This window comes from Mustela erminea, chromosome 9, assembly GCF_009829155.1.
Source record: "Mustela erminea isolate mMusErm1 chromosome 9, mMusErm1.Pri, whole genome shotgun sequence".
In the NCBI taxonomy this organism is placed as follows: domain Eukaryota; kingdom Metazoa; phylum Chordata; class Mammalia; order Carnivora; family Mustelidae; genus Mustela; species Mustela erminea.
Window position 1 is genome coordinate 65717402 of NC_045622.1, and position 23101 is coordinate 65740502.

Genomic DNA, 23101 nt, shown 5'->3' on the forward strand with positions numbered 1-23101 from the left:
GATTGGCATAGGGCCCAACAGAGTGAGCCCCTACTCTGTGTGTAGGGGCCTAGGGCCCTTGTAATTTGGAATATCCCATTATGACCTTGATGCAGTTAGAGACGGAGGCTGTGTGGGGGGCCAGGAGGAAAGGTTTGGTGAGAATGGCCTGTGTGAATGTCCTCCTCTCTTCCTTTCCTCTTTTCCTTTCCTTTACTCCATCTCCTTCCCAATTTTAGTTCTAACCCCTTGGAATCTTATGACTCAAGTGACAGAACTCAAGGTGACTGATGTATTCATGTTTACCAACTATTTACCTCCCAAGGGAGAAGCCTGTTGAGCCGGCTGCATCTCCTCTGGGTGGGATGTCTGAGTCTTGAGGGCTGTAGCCAGGGTGGCTGAGGGAGAGGGTGACTTCCAGTTTCTCTGAAACTCAGAGGGTTGAACTCTGGTTATTAACATTAGCTCTCCTGGAGCCAGCACTTTGTTGCTTCTCACGCTGCCCCTGCCTAGCCCTTCTGTGGCAAATGCTATATTCTTCCCCTGCAGTTGCAATACTCCTTAATCCTTGTGGAAACTTTGAAAGTTGGGAGGGAATGACCAATCCCCAAATCCAGGTCTAAACCAGTCAGGTAGTGCCACCCCTTTGGTGCAGTGATTGGCTCAGGTAGACTAGATCTACACCAATCAGCATGTGAGTGTTTCCTGACCACAGGAGACTTTTGTCTTATTATTGGAGGAGTTCAGCCTTCTTTCTCTGGCTAGTAATGAGCAAGGAAGCACATACTCCTCAATTCTGTTGGCAGCCATCCTGCGACCATGAGGAAAGCCAACTTCAAAATGATATTTTGAATAATCAAAATAATCAAGCAAAGAGTCAGAAAGATACTAGATTGTTGATGATTTACTGCAACGAGACACTGGATCAATCAATATCTTGAAATCTGTCTTAATCTCTGAATTCTAGTTGGTAAGTCAATACATCTCATTCGTTTTTCAAGCTAAGTTAAGTTATTTTCCTGTTACTTATTGTGCCTGTTTTAAAATATGACCACAACTTTGTTTGGACTCCTTCTTTCAAAATTTGGAATCTAATTCCTCTGCCTTTGAGTGTGGCCTTGAAATAGTGATTTGTTTCTAATGAGCAGAGAATGTGACAGAAGTGACCACGAGTGATTTCCGAGATTGTGATATAAAAGACGCCCTGGCTTGCTCCTTGTTTTCTCTTTTGGATCATTCGCTCGGGGGGCAGTGGCGGGGGACAGATACCATGTTTTGAAGATACTCAAGCAGCCCTGTGAAGAGGTTTATGCAGCGAGAACTGAGACCTTCTGCCAACAACAGCATTAACTTAGCAAATATCTGAGTGAGTCTTCTTGAAAGTGAGTTCTCCACAGTTAAACCTTCAGATGGATACAGCCCGGCTGACATCTTGACAACAACCTCATGACAGCATCTCAGCCATGACCACCGAGCTAAGCCACTCTTCCTGAACTGCAGAAATTGTGAGATAATAACTGTTCATTGTTTTAACCCTTTACGTTTTGGGGTATTTTGTTATTCAGCAGTAGACACCTATTGTGCTTATATCCAAAGGCACATGAATGGATACAGCTTGCTGGCTGCAGTCACTGAAGCTTAGTAGTGAATCTAATATAATTCCTTTCACTGGGACGACTGTATTCATTTCATTCTGGAGCCCCACAGAGGTGGCAGACCACAGAGAAGACACGGCCACATTGTGTGTCCTGGTGGCAAGTTTTCCTTGGCCAGCCTGTCACAGATATCACAAGGCCTTACACAGCTCCACGGTTGTGGAGGCCCAGCATGGTGTGGGAGGAGTAGAATTAGCTCCTTCACACTGGCCATTGGTATAGAAGTGGCTGGACAAGTTGAACCTGAATAGGGTGTTTAGTTGGGAATGACAGTTAACAAAAAAAAACATCTGAGCTTCTAATAGTGTGGGTGGATAATAACTGAAGACAAGATCACCACCCCCACCCCAATGCCTTGGTTCTCTGTAATATCGCTGGGAAAAAGAAGGGCAGCTCAGTGGATTGGGGCTTAAAAAGAAACTGAGTTATGGAAAAGTGAAGTCCTATTTCTTGTGGACTTGAATTGTGGCCTTAGATTCACAACCACCACACTCTAATAAAACATGTTTGCTCTCGGCAGGTTTCTTCCTGCCCTGTCTTACAACAGACATACAGTGAAATGACTAGGTCTTTGGGCCTCTTCCCCAAGCACCTTCCCTCCCTTGTGGGGTACTAGAGACTCATGTGAGCTCTTCTGCTGCCTCCATCCTCCTGCTCTCCACACAGTTACACAACCCCACCCCCAAGCCTTGACAGCTGCTGTTTTACTGTAGTTCCTTAGACATAGGCTAGCCCCATTTGACCCATAAACATCTTTCCTCCATACTGCTCTCACCCTTCTGGCCATCACCAGTGATGAGCTGGTCATTTTTGCATGGTTTCTGATGTCGCTGACATTCTTAACCTTCTGCCATCTCGTCTCTCTACTCAAATAATAGTTGAGTTGGGGTGAGAGAAGTTCCCTTCCCCAGCTATTTATTATTTTTCTATTATGCTCTAGAGAAAAATGACCTTATTCTCATTTTATAAAATGACACGGCTAACATTTCAACTTTTAATTTACTCTTTCGTCATTGTTAGGCTCAAGGGCTGCTTCTTCGATGAAGCGATTTTCTCCTCCCTTCCTCATGTAGGACCAATCTTCCTATCACTTACTCATACCTTTGTGATTTGCACACGTTATATTTTATGAAAATGATCTGTTTATGATCTTCCTCTCTCAGAGACCCTCTGGAAGCAGGCACTGGATCTGATTTGTTTCAATCATCAGTTCCTAGTATTTACTTCCTAAAGTAGGTGCTCAGGAAATGTTTGATGAACTCCAGTCTAATAGCCCGTAGCTCTATGATTCTGTTCAAATCTGTTGTAGATTAGTAGAGATTTCTCAACCCTTAGAACCTAAGAGGAAAAAAAAAACCCAGTATTTTCCTAGAGCTTTTGGCCTTGCTCAAAGGATTTGTAGAAATAAAGGGACTGGTTTAGGGGGACTGAGTTTGACTCTTTAACAATATAGATCAGGATTATTTTAGGCATATATGGAGGAGGATAACAATTCACATTTTCCATTAATAATTGGATGGAGTGTGCACCCATGTTCCATCTTGCACATTGGCTCAAAAGTGTTCATTCTTCAGTATAACAAGGAAAATTAGAAACTGGTCCAGCCTTCAAAGGGCCAAAGAGGCATGCCCTTCTGTTTCCACTTTAGTTCTGATTACAGTAATTACCCACTGATGGTTTCCTGCCTCTGCCAGTCCCAGACTCCTGGGGCCTTTTGAATGTGTTCCCTATTGCTCAGGTCTGAGCGGGTCTCCTGCACAATGGCCTGGCTGCACTCGCAATGGGTATGGAGCAGCTTGGGACATCCCATCTAGGTATGCCCAGCATCAGAGCTGTAGGCTGCAGCTGAAGTGGATGACTTTGATTTAGGACTGGGGCATTTCACAAGGGCCCCCTTCCTGTTCTTGGAGGTCTTTGGCTCTGAGACATGATGGCCCCAGAGATGCTCCTGGTCTTTCTTTTTTTTTTTCCCCTTCCCTTTCTCCTCCAGCAATTGCACAGGAGTGCTGATCACCTATGGGAGGATGATCATGGCTTACTTTCCTCTCTGGCTCCTTCTCATGTTCCCTGAGCCCACCCTTGCATTTCTAGGAGGTCTAGTGGTGCTTCTGTTCTGGGAGTCAGGCCAATGTGGCCCCATGTCAGTATGGCTTCTTCTACCTGGGCTCTGGAAGCCCACTGGCACCTACCCCTTGACTGTATGCATTATAGAAGTGCTCTACCTACCTCTACCTATGGCTCTTGATTCAGCAGGCCTCTACCCCATCCCCTTTCAACAGCCCCCCTCACCTGCTTCTCTAATAGGCACCAACTGCCAACAGCAATCAACCAATCCCAGATTTCAGCTGAGAGACTGGATTCATCCTGTCCAAACACATGTTCATCTAAGGGGACAGATGCCATTGCAGTTGCTGAAGAGGAATTTCACATATGCTCACAAAGTTTCCTCCAATTCCACATAGGAAATGACTCCATGAAGCCTTTGTTCATTCTAGGTGCCAGACCAGAACAAAAGGACTTAGAATTAATCATGTCTGGAGCATCTAGTTCTTTGATTAAAGAGTGCAGAGAAGGGGCTCTGGGTGGCTCAGTCATTAAGCATCTGCCTTTGGTTCAGGTCATGATCCGAGTGTACTGGGATCGAGCCCTGCATTGGGCTCGATGTTCCCTGCTTATGTTTCCTCTCACTGTGTCTCTCTCTGTCAAAAAAAAAAAAAGAAAAAGAAAAGAAAAGAAAAGAGTGCAGAGAAGCTGGTTGTGTGGGGAAGCAGGGTGGCTCTACAGTGGGCAATGCTGTTGTTCAAACAAATCACCTGAAGAGAAATGAGCATTGTCCATGTGGAAGGAGGCCCTAATGGGAAAGAGTAACCAGCCAGAGATGCTACCATTGGATGCCATTTTGGGAATCTATTGCAAACCAAGGAGAAGGCTTAGGGACCCCTGTGTGATAGCTGCTGCCACTTTGAGGTTTAAATTGGCAAGAGCCATTGGTGTTTCCTCCAGGAATTCATATGCCATATGGGCACTAGCCACAAGGTGAATTTACCTGGAATATGGTTACTGAATTAGACATTTTTCTTGGACGTTTGAACTGAGTGAGAACACCTGGGATGTGATCTAGTGTAGTGGTACCCAGATTTGGCTGCATACCAGAACAAGGAAGGGAGTTAAAAAAAATTCCTCACCGATGCTATATTCAGATTACATTAGAATCTTTGCTGGTGGGACCCACCCAGTCATCAGTATTTTTAGAAGCCTCCTGGATGATTGAAAGCCACTGGCTGGGGAGCTGGAGGCCAGCACCATCCCAAGGAAGCAGAGAGGCAGTGGGAGATAGGACAGTGAATCCAAGCCCCCTGCTCAGTGCCCTGTCAGAATTCATTTATAAAACACAAGCTGGAAGATCACATTGTTAAGAATTTCAAGATGGTGAGAGCAGAGGACTAAAACAGGCATGCAGAGCCCTTCTGAGTGTGAGGTCCTGGGCAATTGCACATGCAACAGAGTTGGAAAGCCAGTGCTGGTGTGAAAATAAGTGACTCCCATATTATATCACGGACTCTAACTGACCCTATCCATCCCGAAGAAAATGAAAAGAGCTCTAACTCCCTCTACATACCAAAATAAATTCCAGATGGCTTAAAGATTTCAATGTAAGAAATGGACAAAATAATACAAGAGCAAAATCAAGGAGCCCATACAAATCACCTGGTGTTGTGGGAGATCTTTAAACAGAGACAGTAGATTTGCAGATGCTATCATGACAAAGATAGCTATTTTCACGTGCCGAAGCCTTAGAAAACTGTATGGAAGAGTGTTCCATAAGTGAAGCCAAAAACCAACTGAAAAACCAAGAAAAAGTTGCAGAGTAGAAAGAGATAAAAGGTTAACATTTAAAATCTTTAAATATCTCTACAAATTGATAAAGAAAGACACCCCAGTTGGCAAATAGGCAAAAGATCTGAATAGACAGGTCAACCAAGAGGAAGTCCAAACGCCGTGTGGAAGACGCCAGCGCAATGCAAATCAAAGGGGCCATGAGGTCCTGCCTTTCACATGTCATGTCAGGAGAAATTAAATGGAAGTGACACTTAGCAGGGGTTTTTGCTGGGGAAAGGGCACTTGCAATACTGGTAGAAATGTGAATAGGTAGGGCACTTACAGAAAGAAAAAAATGCTCATGATGGAACAATTTCATTTCTGAGGATTTATCCTGTAGAAATTCAAGAACAACAACAAAAATAAGGTTACATCTACTTAATGTGTTTATTGCAGCATTTTTGTTTTGTCAGCAAACAAAAACAATAAAACAAAGCTACAAATAAGGATAACAAATGGTCACTTAAATACCCATCAGTTCAGAGACCCTTGAACAGATAATAATACATGGATAATTTAAATCACTATGCAGCACTATGCAACTAGAAAAAGTGAGTTTTATCTACATCAACTTAGAAAGAACCTAGAGGGACTGCCAGTTACGTGAGCTAACCAAAAGCATGGTGTAGAGAAGTGCATTTAGTAGAGTCACTTTTTACATGTGCAAACTAATGCCTAAATCTCCAAATTGTGTGCACATGTCATTTAATTGCACGGATGTGTGATAGCAGAAAAAATGTTAAGGGCAACTAGCAGTTTTTTCACTTTGGTCTTGCTAGAGGTTGGGGAGGAGGAGGCTAAGCAGAAGGGCACAATGGAAGCTGTTTTGCAGGAAGAGTTGGCTCTGCACGCAGCATGTAATGTAGAGGGCTGGCCAAGGGAGAGAAGGGTTTGGTCCCTAAAACCTTTTATGGAAGCTTACGCTATAAGCTAGGCTTCAGCTGTTGCCTTGACTCCTGATACTTGCATTTCTAGATCAATAGCAATTTTTCTATAGTTTAATTTTAAGATGTAGGAGTCCTATAGGCAAATAAGCTGACAAACTAAGGATATTTTTGAGGAATCTAATATTAGATTTCTTCTCCGAAATAATACATTCTAGAAGTTAGCAACAGACTATCTACAGACATAAAAAAATTTTACCCAGTGCTATGGACGGAGTGTTTGGGTGCTCACCTCTACCCCAGTCATGTATTGAAACCTAAACCCCAATGAGATGATATTTGGAGGTGGGGCCTTTGGAAGGTGATTAGTTCATGAGAGTGGAGCCCTCATGAATGGGATCAGTGCCCCTACAGAGAGAACCCAGAGAGTTCCGTCCCCCTTCTACTTTGTGAGGCTATATGGACCCGGAATTGGGTCCACCAGACTCGGAATCTGCCAGCACCTTGCTCTTGGACTTCCCAGCATGTAAAAGTGTTGAGAAATAGTCTTTTAAAAAGACTGATTTATTCGAGAGAGAGAGAGAGAGGAAGCATTTGCAGGAGGGGCAGAAGGACAGGGAAAGAGAATCTTAAGCAGACTCCACGCTGAACATGGAGCCTGATGTGCGGGGCTCGATCTCACAACCCTGAGATCATGACCTGAGCCAAAACCAAGAGTCCCATGCCTAACTGTGCCACCCAGGTCCTTTGAGAAGTAAATTTTTATAAGATATCCTGTCTTCGGTATTTTGTTATAGCAGCCCAAATGAGCCAAGACACCCAGCCACATTGTCCTCAACATGTGACAGCATTCTCTGATCTTCAGAAGCCAAGAGAAGGTACTGTCCAAGTACATTTTCTATAAGAATGACTCAAAAAAATGTCTCCGAATCACCTGAAAGCGAATCACAACAAGAAAGTAAGATAGGGAATTTGAGTTTTGAAAGAAGCAAGCACTAAAACCAGTTAAAGATATAAAAAGTTAATAAAAACTTCTAGCCACTAAAGAGAGAAGGTTTGATACAGATAAGTGTAAATAATTACTACCAAAGTAACTAAATGGAATGCAAAAACATACGACTTTATTTATTTGCCTATTTATTTGTAATAGCATTTTCAGTTGTAAAAGAACACAAGCTCATTGTAATTAATTTTAAAATGCAAAAAAAAAACCATAAAGAAGAAAATGAAACCCATAATCCCATCATCCAGAGGCAATATCGCTAATGTTTTTATGTTTTTTTCTTTCTTTCTCTGTGTCTCTCTCTATATTTTAAAGGATGGGTTTTTATTATATATACAGTTTAATATTCTATTTGCTTTACTTTATATTATGACTATTTGCTCAGCTCATCAAATATTCTTTGGAAAGTTAACTTCTAGGGGCTTCCTGATATTTCATTGTAAGGAGTACCACAGTTATGTGACAATTTCTCATTTGGTGACAAGTTGTTTCTAGTTTGTAGGTATATTTAAGAAAGAAATATTTTCAGTAAGTTTTGTTTTTTTTTTTTAAAGATTTTATTTCTTTGAGAGAGAGGGAGAGAGAGAACATGAGCAGGGGACAGGGGCAGAAGGAGAAGCAAACTTTCCACAGAGCAGGGAGCCAGAGGACATGGGGCTCCAACCCAGGACCCTGGGATCATGATCTGAGCTGAAGACAGATGCTCAACTGACTGAGCCACCCAGGTGCCCCTAAGAAAGATATTCTGCTACAGACTGTCTCCATAATTATTTTTAACTGCACAGTTGATAATTTTCTTTACATAGATTCTGAAAAGTGAAATTATTGGTTCAAGAGACAAACCTTTTTTTTAAAAAGATTTTATTTTTAAGTAATCTGTACTCCCAATGTGTGGTTTGAACTCACAACCCCAAGATCAAGCATCACATGCTCCACTGAGTCAGGTAGACACCCCAAGAGATATAAATTTTAAAAGCTTATTGATGCTCGTTGCTAAATAATTTTCCAGAAAGTTAATTCCAATTTATTCTCCCACTAGCCGAGCGTGAGAATTCTCACCTCACCGTAACTTTCAACATCAGAACTAACAGTTTTGCCAATTTCAGAAGTAAAAGGCACTGTTTCTTTAAAATAATTTTTTGTGTTTAAAATTATGTATAATTTGTTCTTTCTTTTAAAATCAATATCGTAGAAAATTTGGGAAATCCTGAAAAGTGCAGGGAAGAAAAGAATGGTCACAGTACGACTTTTGATTATGCGGAACATTTTTACATTTTTCACTGAGTCGTCCAAACAGCTTCGTGAGGTGCAGCTGTCAGTGTTACTCCCAGTCCTCAATTAATCCCACTATAGATCAGAGAGGGTGACTTGCCTCCATCACACAGCTCGTGAGAGGTGGCACTGCTGACTAAGTTAGGGCTTCTGCAGTTAATCTCAAGTTTTCCCCACTGTATCGGTTGCCCCTGAGGGGGCTGGAGTTGAAGGGAGGAGACATGCCCGGCTCTACCCCTGGTCACTCAGAGCAGGGCACTCATGGTCAGGTCCCGGGAGACTCAGTGTGGAGTCTGGGAGCAACGGAAAGAGAACCTGAGACCAGGAGTCAGGAGCTTGTTCATGGATGTGGTGTGTGACATAGAAGTGGGGTCCCCTTTCTCAATCTCAATTTCACGATCTTATAAGTAAGAGTTTTCAGTGGGTGGTGGCAGGGGCTGTTGACTCTAGGGTTCTGAAGAGGTGGGTGGGAAGTGAGGGGCATGGCATACTGGGGGTGGGGGGCTGGCTGCTGTTTTTTGACGTTCAACTCAGATGCTTCTGCCTGGGCCATGGACCTCCTCCAGCAGGGTCTTCATTCTGCTCTCAGCAGCGATAGGCAGCTTTCCAGATCATGTTCAAGGGGACCAGGCACTGGGCAGGACAGGGCTAATTTCCCTTCTGTGGAATGACCCCTCACAGAGTCAGGAGGGTCACCCCCAGGTGGTGCACGTCCTGGGCAGCACTGTTAATTAATATGCCACGCTGGGGACCTCTCGACTTGGCTTCCAAAGTGAAAGTTTGGAAAGACATGGGTAGATCACAAGAAGTTGGCTCTGGTATGAGGCATAAGCTCCCTATATATTCATAAAGCTCTTCTTTTTATAGCAAAAGACCCAGGTTTGGGAGATAGAATCTGGGTCTTGCAAAAGTGCCTATTCGGGCACATCCTTATAATCTGTAGGCATAGCCCCTCCCACTTTGCAGATCCCTTTGGCAACGAATCCACTGTTACCTCTGCTTGTGGCTTTTTCCTCTGTTTGCTCCAAATACACAGCTTTGATTCTCTGGCCTCCTTCAGAATTCTGGCTCCTTGACCCCAGCTGCAGGCAGACTCTGGCTCTGGCTCTGGTTCTGTGCCCTCTTCACACCCCGGACAAGCTCTCTCCTTTTGATGTGGACATTCCTTCTCCCTCTCCCTCTTAGAAGGATCCTTTGCTTAGAACAGATCCATTGGGTTGGAGAGAGGAAAAACCTCCTAAGAAGGGCACAGTGAGAACACCTCCTTCCACCTCCACCTTCAAGTTCACACCATGTCTTGAGGATCAGATGTCATTTTAGTTTCCCTGTTGCAGCCGTAACTTCAACTGTAAAGAAATAAGTTTGGGAGATTTATCATAGGACAGTTTTGGCAATGAAATGACCACTTACGATGGGCCTAGATGTTATATTTGGGGTTTTGCTCAGGCTTGGCCTTATGCAAACACAGGGCTCAGCAGCTGCTAGCCGTTAGTGTGTTATTAAGTTGTGTAAGGTTAGGGATGCAGGAATTCCATATCTCAGCAGGTGAAGTTCCTAAGGGCACCTGTAGGCACAAGACAAATCTTTGCAAACATTCATTCATCAAACAAATATTCACTGAACACCTGTTATAAGCCAAGCATTGTTCTAGGTGCTGGGGTAGAGTAGTGAGAAAAATGGATAAAGTCTCTTACCCCATGGAGCTTACATGTGGTGGGAGTGGGGATAGGACATGGGGGTGGGCAGCCTGGGGACCAGGGAGGGAGGTGAGGGGGACAGTGTGTAGAACCCCTGAGGTGGACTGCGTGTTTCAGTCACATGGCTCTGCGGCAGGGTTGTTTGCCAAGTCGGCGGTTGTTTCCCCATCTGAGATTATTCGTTATCACAGAAGCCAGCGCTGAACATGGATTATATGCCAGGTCCTGTGCGTTATCTTGGTTGGTAATGTCACCCCCATTTTCCAGTGAAGCATCTGAGACACAGCAAGGTTAAATACTATTCCCAATGTCACACAGCTAGAACATCCGTTGGACTCTAAAGATGTGTTCCGAAACCCTGCCCGCTGCTGCCTCCAGCAGTTTCTAAATGGGAGTGCTGGAGGAATGCCACACTCCCACCGAGGAAAATGGAGGCAAAGCCGAGCAGAGGGGGGGCCGTAAAACTGGTTTATGTACCGTTCGGAGTCCTGTTTAACTTACTCTTTTCTGTACCGAGACGACCAAAAAAAGACCTTATAACACAGCTAGAAGAACTCTCTTACAGAAGCAGCTGGTGACAGTGGCCAGTTGCTAGGTGTTGCTAGGGCAACTTAGCTGGGGAGTCTGGTAGTGAAGTAATTAAGCAGGGCATATAAATTACCTCAGCTAGCTTTCCCCAGAATAGGCAGTTTCCTGCATGAAAGGAGAGGACTAGATTCCTTCTTTCTTTCTAAACGATGGGAAACCTTTTGAAAATGCACGGAGACATGTCATGGTAGGGGCGCTGAGCTCCTGTTCATGTCCCATAGGCCAGCTGGTGCTGGTCGGGGAGAGACAAGGGTGTTGGAGGGTGGATGTGAGCAAGGTCACAGCACCCCTGGGGCCTAACAGTGGGCTGGGAGTCAGGGCAGGAGTCTGAAGCCATGGCCAGAGCTGATGGAGCCCAGGGAAGAATGGGCAAAATAGCAGGGAAAAACACCATCCCCCCTAAACCACCCACAGTGGGTATGAGGAATCACCAACATTTACAATGAGTGGGAATGAAGTAATTGCACTGGGTGAGAAGGGGATTCCAAGCTTGTGATATGAAGCCTTCTACTCCTGGTCTTAACAGCAACATTTATTAAGACACCAGGCCCTGTATGAAGAGCTTACATAGATTTAGTGTAATCCTGTTCAAGGTGGGCCATGGTATGCACCCATTTTACTGAGGAGAAAGACAAGTATTCGCTACTTAACTTGTCCAAAATCAATTAGCCAGTCAACAGTGGATTCGGAATCAAACTTATTTCTGTCTAGGTCCAAACTGGAGCTTTTAACCACTCTGCTCATTTGTAGTTACTCCACTTATGGGCGTTTCCACGTCTAGCTTGCTTTGAAAGCACCAAGGGACCTCTGGCACAGCCTGTCCTGGCCCATGTTGGCCCAGGACCTGGCATAGGCCGGGCTTTGCAGGTGTGAGCACCAGTATGCCAGCTATGGGTTTCTGGGGGAAAGACCGACATATGAGGAGTTACGCAGGGGGCCAAGAGCATGCACAGAGCTGATGAGAGAGGCTGCAGAACACAGTGAGGTCTGTGAGATGGGACACCGCTTAGAGGATACATGGAGGAAAGAGGGAATGAGTGATGAGTGGCCTGAGTCACGCCCTTGACATTTTCCTTCATTTTTTTGGTGTCTTTTTCCAGCAAGTTGTACAATTCCCAGAGAGCTGGCTGGCTTGTGGAAGGCCTGAGCAAGGTTCTGATCCCCTCACTTTGCAGTGACTTTGGAGTTTTGCTATGGCAGCTGTAGTCATCTTGGCCTTTGAATATTAGGGAGAAAAAAACCTTTCCTCATAAATATGGTGAAGAAAGTCAAGAAATCACAGTGTGTATTAGTTACCTGTTGTTGCATAGGATCAGCCCCAAATTCAGCAGCTTCAAGCAATGAACATTACATCACACAGTTTCTGAGAGTCGGGAATTCAAGAGTGACTTAGCTGGGTGGTTCTGGCTCAGGGTCTCTCACGAGGTTGCCGTCATGTCGGCTAGGGCTGTGGTCTCATCTGAAGGCTTGTCTGGGGCTAGGGATCCACTTCCAGGATGGTTCATCCCCATGGTTATTGGCAGGAGGCAGAAGTTACTCTCCATGGGACTTTGTGAGGGGCCTCTTGTGATGGCAACTGGTTTTCTCCAGAGTGAGTGAGAGAGAGGGAGAGAGAAAAAGAAAGAAATGTATTTTTGGACCTAGTCTCAGAAGTTATATACCATCACTTTGGCCATATTCTTTTCACTGGAACTGAATCACTAAGTATAAGGAGAGGAGAATTAATTTACACCTGTTGAGTGGAGGAGTATGAACAAATTTTGGACAGATTTTTGGACACCACAACACAGTATAAACAAAAACCTGGGTGAAAAAATTTACGTGGCGGAATACAGAGGCCAGGAGTGGGCCAAGGTCCTCCAGAGATGGCTGCTGGTGCCAGGCAACACACTTGTGTCTGCTCACAGGGGAGTGTGCTCATGTTAGTCCCTGATGGCTGCTACCATCCAGATGACAATGATTCATTCCATTTTCTCTTTGTCTGGAGAAAAATCTCATTCTATGCAAGCCAAGCTGTTTATGGATCTTTCTATCTATTCACCCATTCATATGGGACCCAGGGCATGATAACAGCTATTCAAACTGTGGAATGTTAATTAGATGGAAAAATGTACACATCAGCTATCTCCATTTCAACTGAGAAATCTGGCTGAGGTACATAATTTGCTTCAATGTCATCTGTGTCAGGATTTTGAAAGGGTGGCAATATATCACTGTGTTAGACAAAAGGCATGGGATAAAAGGAGAAGGAACTATTCATGGCAACATGGCTTTCAGGATATTAATAAGTGCAAATATTTGCTTCTCCATGGGAGCATTAAACTTCTCTTCTTATTTCCTGGTTCTCATACCCAGTTATTTGCTTTTTACTACTGATGCTGAAGTAGAATATTAGCTCATCTTTTGGCTCTGAAATGTAGTTTTTACAATGGGCAAGTGCAACAAACAATCTCAGAGCTGACTAGCACCCCCCGCCCCCCCCGACCTTGGCTGTGGTTCAGAAAATCTATGATGAAGAGGAGTGATGGAAAGCCAAGTGTGATACCAAATAGCCCATAGAGGAAGAGTTCCTAATAGTCTTCACTTTGAACCTGTCTCTTTCCCTTTCTCTTTTCCTCTCTTCCTCCATGGTGGAGTAGATGGCCCTACCGAGACAGGCACCTGCTGACCCTTTCTTCTTAGCTTGGGGAGCCACTGGGCGTGCTTTCATGCACCTTGATCCTGAGGTAGTCTCAGTGGTACTTTGACCTATAACTTACCCTTCTCAGGTGGAAGATGACATTGCTAAGGAGGTCTGAATTGCTTCCCAAGTACAGGAGATGATACAGGCTCTCTGTGACAGGACAGGAGGGCCATCCCCAAATTTCTGGGGACTTATGGTGAGCAGGACATGTTCAAGGAGGGCATATTTCATATGACCAAACTGTGCTATGTAGATTTCCTCTTCACTCATTAGGGAGGGGTAGAACTTCAACTACATACTTTTTCTAGGTCACAGATATTCCACAAAAGGGAGAACAGATACTATGCTCATCCCTCCCCATTCTCTCATGTACCCTGTTAACAGGGGAAACGTGAGTTTTATCTTGTGGGTGAGACTTAGTTTGGAAAGAAACTAATCTTTAGGTAGTAAGGTCTCTTATTTATATATTATATATAATATGTATTTATATATTATTTAATATAAAATATATTACATATTTTAGACATATAAATGTCTAAGTGGACGTTTATATGGAGGAGGAGCACCCACCATCACCCAGAGGGGAAGACTAGCCTCTGTTTCTTCTAGCCCCAGCACAGGCCCAGACCCTACCTGGTCCCTCCCAGGTCAGTCAGTAGCCCCTGTGTGGACTTGATCAGAAAGGGAGCCATGAGCCCACATTACTTCCCTATAATTTCTAAAAGCCAGATTATTAGAGATAATGGAGGTGAAACTGCCTTCATATAGCAGGGCCTTGATTAATATTTGTCAAATAAATGAATGAATAAGCTTTATGGTTGTACAGAAGAGCAGCAGTATGAAACTAGCCATCTATTTCATTACCAAACCACAAATTGGCCTGGATTTTTTCACAGAACACAACCCTACTCTTACAGTAGCCTCTTCTGTTTGTCCCATGTTTTGAAATTTCACATTGATGTGCTTTGATTTGGGTATTTTAATCCATTTTTCTGGGTAGTCAGTGTCCCTTTTTTTTTTTTTAAGATTTTATTTATTTATGTGACAGACAGATCACAAGTAGGCAGAGAGCAGGCAGAGAGAAAGGAGGAAGCAGACTCCCTGCTGAGCAGAGAGCCTGATGTGGGGCTAGATCCCAGGACCCTGGGATCATGACTGGAGCTGAAGGCAGAGGCTTTAACCCACTGAGCCACCCAGGTGCCCTGTCAGTGTCCCTTTTGATCTCAAAAGTCATGGCCTATAGATCTGGAAGATCTTGAACTGCCCCAGCACAATTACAGATTTTTCTGTTTCCGGAATTCCTATTACTCAGACATTGGAACCACTGAACTCATTTTTAAATTATCTTATTTTTTTCTTTTCCACTGTTCTAAGAGATTTCCTCAGCCCTTCAAATTTGCTACTGAGTTTCTCATTTCTGCTTCCATGTTTTTAATTCCCTAAAGCTCTTCCTTGTTCTTGAGTGTCCCACTCGCCTTTTATAACATCCTTTTCTTGTTTCATGGATATAAAGTATTCTTTCACAACTCTGAGGATGTTGAGGTTGTTGTTTTAATGTTATCCATCTTGTTTAGTCTGTTTCCTTCAGGGTGCATCCCTGCCCTCTTGTTTCTTTTGGTCTCTGTCCTTTGTGCTGGAAACTTCCCTGAGGAGCCTGGTGATCCCTGCATACCTGTCCATACTCAGGAGTGAGGCTCTAAAAATCATGTTGTTGGTGCTTGTCCACCAGGAACTTTTTGGCAGGGTTATCTAGTTGGGCCACTTGCTGGGGAAAACTCCAATGTCAATCCTAAAAAATCCTTCCTCTTGAACTAGCCAGATTCCTCTTATGACTCTTTCACTCTCCTGCCTTGAAAAAAAGGCCTAGTTGCCTATGTTCTGGGAACCCAGTGCAGGAAACAAGATGGGAACCCAAATATTCTGGATATTGTGGTCACTTCATGCAATATGGTATCCTGGACTTCAACTGGTTCTGCTGTCCTTTAGTCCAGACACTCCTTGGATTGCCCTCCCTAAAGAATAAACATCTTGTCTTTTCTAGACTGGGAAGGGCAGTTACCTGGAGGCACAGAGTTAGGGAAGGGATCTGAGGTTCTAATTGTTTCTTTAAAAAATTTGCAACAAATCTAACCTGTTTCACCCCCTTCATCCTCAACCATTGGCACCAGTGCTATTAATTTCTGTGCCTTTTATTTTTGTGTTAATTCTCAGCTCTTTCCATGTCTGTTTGGGATTCAGCCTCCTTGGCTCTGCCAGATCAGTGACTACTTTTCTGGTTGCCTCAAGTTTTGTGTTGTGGTCTCTTCTCTGCTTCCTGACTTTGTGGTTCTTGTTTCTCAAAAGGCCTCTGGCCTTGGGCTGTGGACCAGGCTCTCCCATGTCTGCCTTCCCTCTTTTCAGTGACCTTGCTCTCCAGTGTCACCACATTTCACTTCTCTGCATAGATTTATCTCCATCACAGAACGACTGTCCATAGAAGTGATCAGGAGCCATTCTGGGTACAAAAGTTATGTCTGAGATTAAACAGAGGAAGAGGAGATTGAGGGAGGCCATCCTGAAGGAAGTGGCATTTGAGCCAGATGCTGAGCAGCTCATTCACACTTTAGCTCTGTTGAATTCAAATTCATGTGGTCTGTACAGGAGCAGGCAATGGGTTAGGGTAGCAGGTTACTGCGACAGAGAGGTTCCAGACGACATCTGGATTTGAATCCTGGATCCTCAATTACTGACTGTAATCGGCTTAGGTTCTATGATCTTCACCGTCCCGCTTTATATATTGGAGTTAATAATAGTATCTTTCTCAGGAGTTGTTGGCTGAATGAATTAAATGCAAACGTGCATAGAAAGTAATCAAGGAACTACAGAGCAGTATGTGTAGATAGATAGTGGCTCGATACCCAGGCAGTGCAGGAAGGTCAGGATTTGAGCTCTGACTCTGCTACTTAGTAGCTGTGTGAATTTGGGTAAGTTATTAAACCTTTCTGGGCCTCAGTTCATTCATCTGCACACATCTGAGATAATATATTGTGATGATTAAATGACATAATACATATAAAGAACTTACAAAGGACCTGGGACAGAGATAGCAGCTAATACTTGTTATGAGGACCACAAAACATTAGGAGCTCAACCCCTGAACCAGACTGCTGACAGCAGAGCCCATGTCTGCCCCTCATAGCCAGGTGTCCTTGGCTGAATTCCTTAATCTTTCTTGGCCTCAGTTTCCCTAATTATAAAATGGAGGTCATAATAGTGCCCACCGTGTAAGGTTGTTGTGAGGATAAAAATGAGTTAAAACATGTAAAATGCTTGGTACCTATAAATGCTGGCTCATCACCACTGTGTCAGATACAGTTTTCCATTTGTTTGCTCTTTCCCTAGTGCTTTCCACTCTACCCACAGAAGATTCTGTCCCCAGTGAGCCTCATAGGGCACACAGCTAGGATTTCTTGGGGACACACACTGAACCAAGGACAGTCTGGCTCCAAAGCCTCAGCCCCTTCACTTCTCATAGTCCACTCCATCCTCTGGTGGGAAAGCCGACGAGAAAGAGTAACTCCCGAGGCCTTCCTGGAGGAGCTGGCCAGGTATTGTTGCTCATATGCTGGTCTTCTGGCCCTTGGATCAGGAGGCAGCCTTGGAGGCACCTGCTTCCTGCCAGAGGAACCGATTGCTACTCCCCAACCCCAAGGTGGGGGGAAGGGAAGCCAGGCTCTTCCATGGCTGTCGCCTGGCAGGCTGCGGCTGTGACAGGTGTGTAGCTCAGAGCCCAGACTGATGGCAGTAAGGACGGGAGGCTGCAGTCATCACTCAGTGGTCTGATAATTGGATATTTCTATAATGACAAATTACAGCTGTTTCTCTTGTCATCAGTGTAAAACATTTCCGAAGCAGTGATTTCCCAGGAGGGGCCGTGGTTGTTATCCAGTTAAGACTCTGGAAACGCCCAGCGTAGGGGAGGCGGAGCACGGCTGAGTGGAACTGTGTTTCCACGCTGCCGGCCTCTGGGTATTTGGCTCTGGTGGTGTATGCACAGAGATCAGTCTCCTGTCATAATATTATCACTGTTAATTCCGCACAAGTGTCATGTTGAGATGGGCTCCGAGGCTTGCAATTTGTTATTTGGTGCTAACCTGTACTGTTTTTAAATTTCACCAAAGGACATTGTAAAACATAAACATCAATGAAAACTTCAGTGATTCTTGCTTGGAAAATGCTTAGCATTCCAGGTGAAGAATAATCCTGGCAATTTGTTCTCGGGCCACTGGCCTGTTATCCAAGCCCTGAGGTTCAGATAGGGTCAGAAGCCCCCCAAATGTCTGATTTGGCCTTCAGGCAGTCACATCTCTGCTGTTTCTCTAAACTTAATTCTCTGACAGAAGTTCTGGAAGATTGGCTGAAAGCATCCTTGTCCTGGGGCTTCTAGGAGCTCCACAAAAGGAAGGCAAGCCTGTGGGTAGAGAGAGTATCATGTCGTTTAACTTTCCCGAGTCTTTAACTTTTTTTCCCGTGTACAGAATGGAGTCATCGTGGAGCTATATGAATGAATGCACATATGGCAGCTAGAACAGTGCCCGACATGTGGTACGGACCACGTGTGTTAGTATTGAAGAGAGCTCTCAGATTTGGGGCCCTTTTTGGCCTGAGAAGTATCACAGGGACAAAATTGCAAACCTTGCCAAAGGGCCAACTCCTCCTGGTCTTTGATTTTTCCCAGGGGAGATCTCTTTCCATGCTCAGTGCCGGCAGGCCCTGCCTCTCACAGCGTAGCTCAGCTGTTTGCACAGAGGGCCTTCAACCTGCAGTGTCAGACCGGTCCAGTCACCGAGCTGCTTCCGACTTGGGTCATCCATTCAAGCAACAACAGTACTAAGTACTAAGCACCCATGCCCGGGGCTGGGTATGAGGTACAAAGAATGAGGCCTTTGCCCTCAGGGGCTGACAGCCTGCTGGGGGAGGTGGGCCCCACACACTGTGGTAACTGAGGCAAGTGTAAGGACAGAGTGGGGAGGGACAGCAAGCAGCAGCCCTGGGCTTCAAGGGCCAGCTGCCTACTGGGTGGCACAGGGGCTGTATTTCATCCAGGAGTCACCTGAGACTGATTTTCACCAGGGAATGACGGGAGCGAGGGGGAGCATTTCTGGTCAGGGATTTTTTAAGAAGTGGCTGGGCCTCTTCCATGAGCTGGGTGCAGAAGACTGAGATCCCAGGAGTTATGGAGTCAAAAGATGCAACTTTGGATTTCCACCTGAGGGCAAGCTGCTTGCTGACCGGGACACTGACATTAGACTATCTTGGAAGGAGAAATATACTTCGTTGGGGTCAAGGCATGGAAATATAGGAATTTGTTATCTGGAATCATCCAAATGGATACAGGTCATCTAATCCAACTGGTGGCTTCAGGGAAGGATCCTAGGGAACAGTGACATCTGGGTCTTAAGAGCTGGCCGGGTTTAGCAGCTAGCCAAGCAATGCGTGGGGACGTGGGGGTGAGGAGATGAGGGGGGTAGAGGGAGGTGGAGAATCTGGGAGGATCGTTCAGGCAGAGAGAACAGAACAAATGAAGCATGGATCGTGTGTGTGTGTGTGTGTGTGTGTGCGCCTGTGAGTGTGTGTGCAGGCCACGTGTGAAAGGTGGTGTATATCTGTGTGTGTGTATGGGGCTGAGGGTGGTAAATGAGGCTGCAGGAATTTGTGGAGAACCAAGGAGGACCTTGTGTGCCAAGGAATTTCAGTGACTCCTGGAGCCAAAGGGAGAATCCCAGTGAATGGCTTCCGATGGGCCATGTGACCAGCTCCATGATGTATGAAGATCACTTTGCTGGCAATGTGATGAGTGGCCTGGAGAATATGAGACTAGAGACAGGGAGACTGGAGAGAAGCCAGGAGAGGAGCTGGTGCAGGAGCGCAGAGGAGAAGGCGGCATGTCTGGGCCGTGGGGTAAGGGCACAGAGACCTGGCGACGGATGGGAGAGCACTGAGCACTAGAGGGGAGGCCTGGATGTGAAAAGCCATCAGGAATTTTTGCTTGGGCTGCACGGGGGGTAGGGAGGGGAAAGCGCAATGAAATTTCTGTGGTTTCTTCCCTTCTCCTTCTCCTCCTCCTTCTTTTCCAACCCTTCCTCTCCCCTCTCCCCACCTCTTCTTCTACTTCTTTTCCTTCCTCTTCTCCTCCTCTTCCTCTTTCTTCCTCTTCTTCTCCTTCTCCTTCTCCTCCAAAACCACATTGATTCACCGTTCTTCTGCCTCCAAAGGTCTACACTCCATCCTCAGGACACCAAGATCAAGCCCAGAGCAGTTGCCCACTCTTCCTTGCCAATGCGGAGGAAGCCCTGGAACCCCAACATTGTGCTCCAGCCCAGGCTCCATCCTTGGGGCACCCCCATTCTCTCAACATGGTAAGTGGGAAGAGAAGCAGGGTGCAGACTGGCTGTCCAGGTAAGCCCCGCTATCTGAGCTGCAGCTCATTAGACTTTGGCTAATCTGTTATTAATTCCTTAGGAGCACCGAACAATCCTAACCAGATGCAAAAATCAATGGCAGAAGAAAACAGAGCAGAGCAACCTTCTGAGCAGAATGTGAGTGAGGAGAGTGGCTTTGAAAAGGCCTCGACAGACTGTCTGGGGTGCAGCTTGTAAAGTGGAGAATAAATGACTTTTTTTACATTGGTTCATATTTCTTTTTTCCAAGTTAGAAAGAGGAGAGAGGTAATGGGCTAGGGGGAGGGGCCTGCCTGGCCTCACAATGCCAAGATAATTACTGCTCAGTTCAAGGCTAAGTGAGTTTTCACTTTGCAGAGGCACAGAGAACAATTGGGGCTGAAATGGGTTTCCAAGTAAAGGAGTGAACAATCAAGGTCAATTAGCAGTAATGGCATTGGCTGGGAAGAGAATCAACAACCCAGAAGACAGCCAGTGCCTTCCCCTGATCTCCTTTGTGCCCAGCAAGGAGGAGATAGCTGAGCTGAGGAAGACAGGAACCCTGTCCAAGGCTGGGATGGGGCAGGAGAGCCCCTGGGAACCTGGCCTCTCTGTGTGAGGGCCACACTACAAGCCTGACTCTAGGTGACCAGGTTCAGTGCCAAGGCATGTGGAGCCATTCCTTAGCGCCACAGCCCCCATCCGGCAGAACAGCCTGGGCTGACATTGCTGCCCTCAAGTTCCTGCCAGTGGCCCAAGTAAGTTAAAAGGGCCTTGGAGCTAGTTTATAGAGAATTTATAGCAGCCTACCAGGCCTTCGTGACCTGCCTGACCACCCCGTTCACCAGTCTGGCCTAATTTCTGTTGTTACTCCCTTCCTTCTTCTGATGCAAATAGGCCGGCCTCCTTGCAGTTTCTCCAACGTGGTGAGCACCCTTTGCTTGAGCCTCTGCTGCATTAGTTTTGTCCTAATTGCTCCTCACTCAGAGATTTCTTTCTTTTTTTTCCTTAATTTTATTTATTTGTTTATTTATTTGAGAGAGAGAGAGAGAGAACGTGTGAGCGCACACTTGAGTTGGAGGAGGGGTAAAGTAAGAAAGAGAATTTCCAGCAGCTCCATGCCCACCAGGGAGCCCCACCACAGCCTTGATCCCACAACCCCCAGATCATGACCTGGCCCCAAACCAAGAGTCAGATGCTTAATGGATTGAGCCTCCCTGGCTCCCCTCACACAGATATTTCCGTGGCTTGAAATCTTACCTCCCTAAAGTCCTCACCACTCACATACACCGCAATGCAATCTATTCTAATCTCCCTATTTAAAAAGAAAAACCAGTCTCCATGTTCCTTTCTGTCATAGCACTTAGCACTTTCTAGAAATATATATGCTTTGCTTACTTATTATATATCTGTGTTTATTGCCTGTCTTCCCTCCACGACAGCGTAAGCTTCACTAGGACAGGGGTTACCTCTTTTGCTCAGTCATGTATTCTTACCTTCCGGAAAAGTGCTTGACACAAAAAAGGCACCTGATAAATGTTGGTGAGTGAGTGAATGAGGTGGACCCATCTTCAGAGGTCACAACCCAACCCGCTTCTTCATGCAAGGAAGGCTCACTTAAGGCCAGTCAGCTTGTGTGCGGCAGAGCTGGGACCAGAGGCATGTCTTCGAATCCCCATCCTGTGTTCTCTGTTTTCTCTCACATTTGGTGGAAAGCAGAGATAATTTCCACCAGTGTCCGTAGGTGCCAAGCACACTGTGGTGTAGCTGGGCCTCGTTCCATCTTTAGCTTACGTGTGCCCTACCGCCCATTAGCATGGTGACGCACAGAGATCACCTTTGTTGTTTTTGCTAAATTGTGGCACATTACACATTTGCCTCTCACCTTGGGTGTGCCTCTTACTAAGTGAAAAGGGGCTTTCAGAGGTTAAGGAGAGGCTCACACACTTGAGCTGGAAGAGGCTCTCTTTCCTCTTTCCTCTGGCAGAGGTGGGACAGAGATCTGCTTCCTGGGTCTGTCTCTGCTGAGCTTCAAGGGGGTTAACGATGCACATCATAGTTTAGTCTGTGCCATCAAGGCGTCAGTAAGAACCCTTTGTTTAGGAATTTGTAAAGACAACAGACAAATGCACTAAGAAGCAAGCCCATTGTATTTTGGTTACGCAAATGGCTAACCTAATTGTCCCTTTCCTTGCATCAGCCACACATACCACGAGGCTCCTCTTCAGAGAGGGCTGTGTACTCACTGCCAACCTTGGCTCTCAGGGGTGACATTGACCTCTTTAGACACAAGTGACTTAGGCACTATGCAGTTTCCCTGTCCCCTGCCTTGTCATGATTCTGCATATTCTGCTGAACGATTTCTGCTTTCCCAGCCAGCTCAGGACCATGCAGCTCCGTGCTGGTTATCCCTTTGTTCTGAGCAGAGGACCCGCCCCGCCACCCCCCCACCCCCGCCCCCACATCCTCAGCCCAAAGCTCTCAGGCATTCCTGATCTGGGGGATCAAAGGTTAGCCTCATATTCCTGGGTTGCCATTACTAGGCTTCTGGGTTTCTAGCTGTTTCTGGTCCTATGTGCTGCTGCAGATATTGATGCAATAGGGAAGAGTGGAGGCTTGCTAGTCTTCTGTGGGAAGGGATAACGGCTGCTCAAAAACACAACTGCAGCTCTGTACTCACTTGGGCCCCCAGAGCCAAGCCCCGCAGAGCATGTACCAGCACCGACTGGGGTCAACACAGACCCCACTTCATCTTACCGATTTGCCAGGATGATCCCCATTGCCCCAGGGCCTGGGTGGGCCAAGTCAACTGGAAAGGGCTGGGCAGGCAGTTTGTTTTCCTTCTTTTAAATATAAAGACCGAGAGTGGATGTTGGGCAGAGGCTCCTCTGACATTAATTAACTTGGTCATTTCATGATTTTATTTCATATTGTGTTATTTTATTTTATGCCTTCCTGTCTTATTTTATAGGCTGTGTTGTTTTTGCAAATGACCTCCCACCTGACTCTCTGTGCTTATTCCTGGTCACAGCTGCAGTCCCG

The 23101-nt window shown here is 45.7% G+C and overlaps 1 long non-coding RNA gene across 1 annotated transcript; it reads left to right on the top strand.

Moving 5' to 3' along the window:
- Positions 1–757: 757 nt before the first annotated feature.
- LOC116600001 lies at positions 758–20194 on the top strand. Its single transcript, XR_004289469.1, has 3 exons — positions 758–949; positions 19895–20038; positions 20142–20194. It is a non-coding gene; the product is annotated as an uncharacterized LOC116600001 (long non-coding RNA).
- Positions 20195–23101: the final 2907 nt, after the last annotated feature.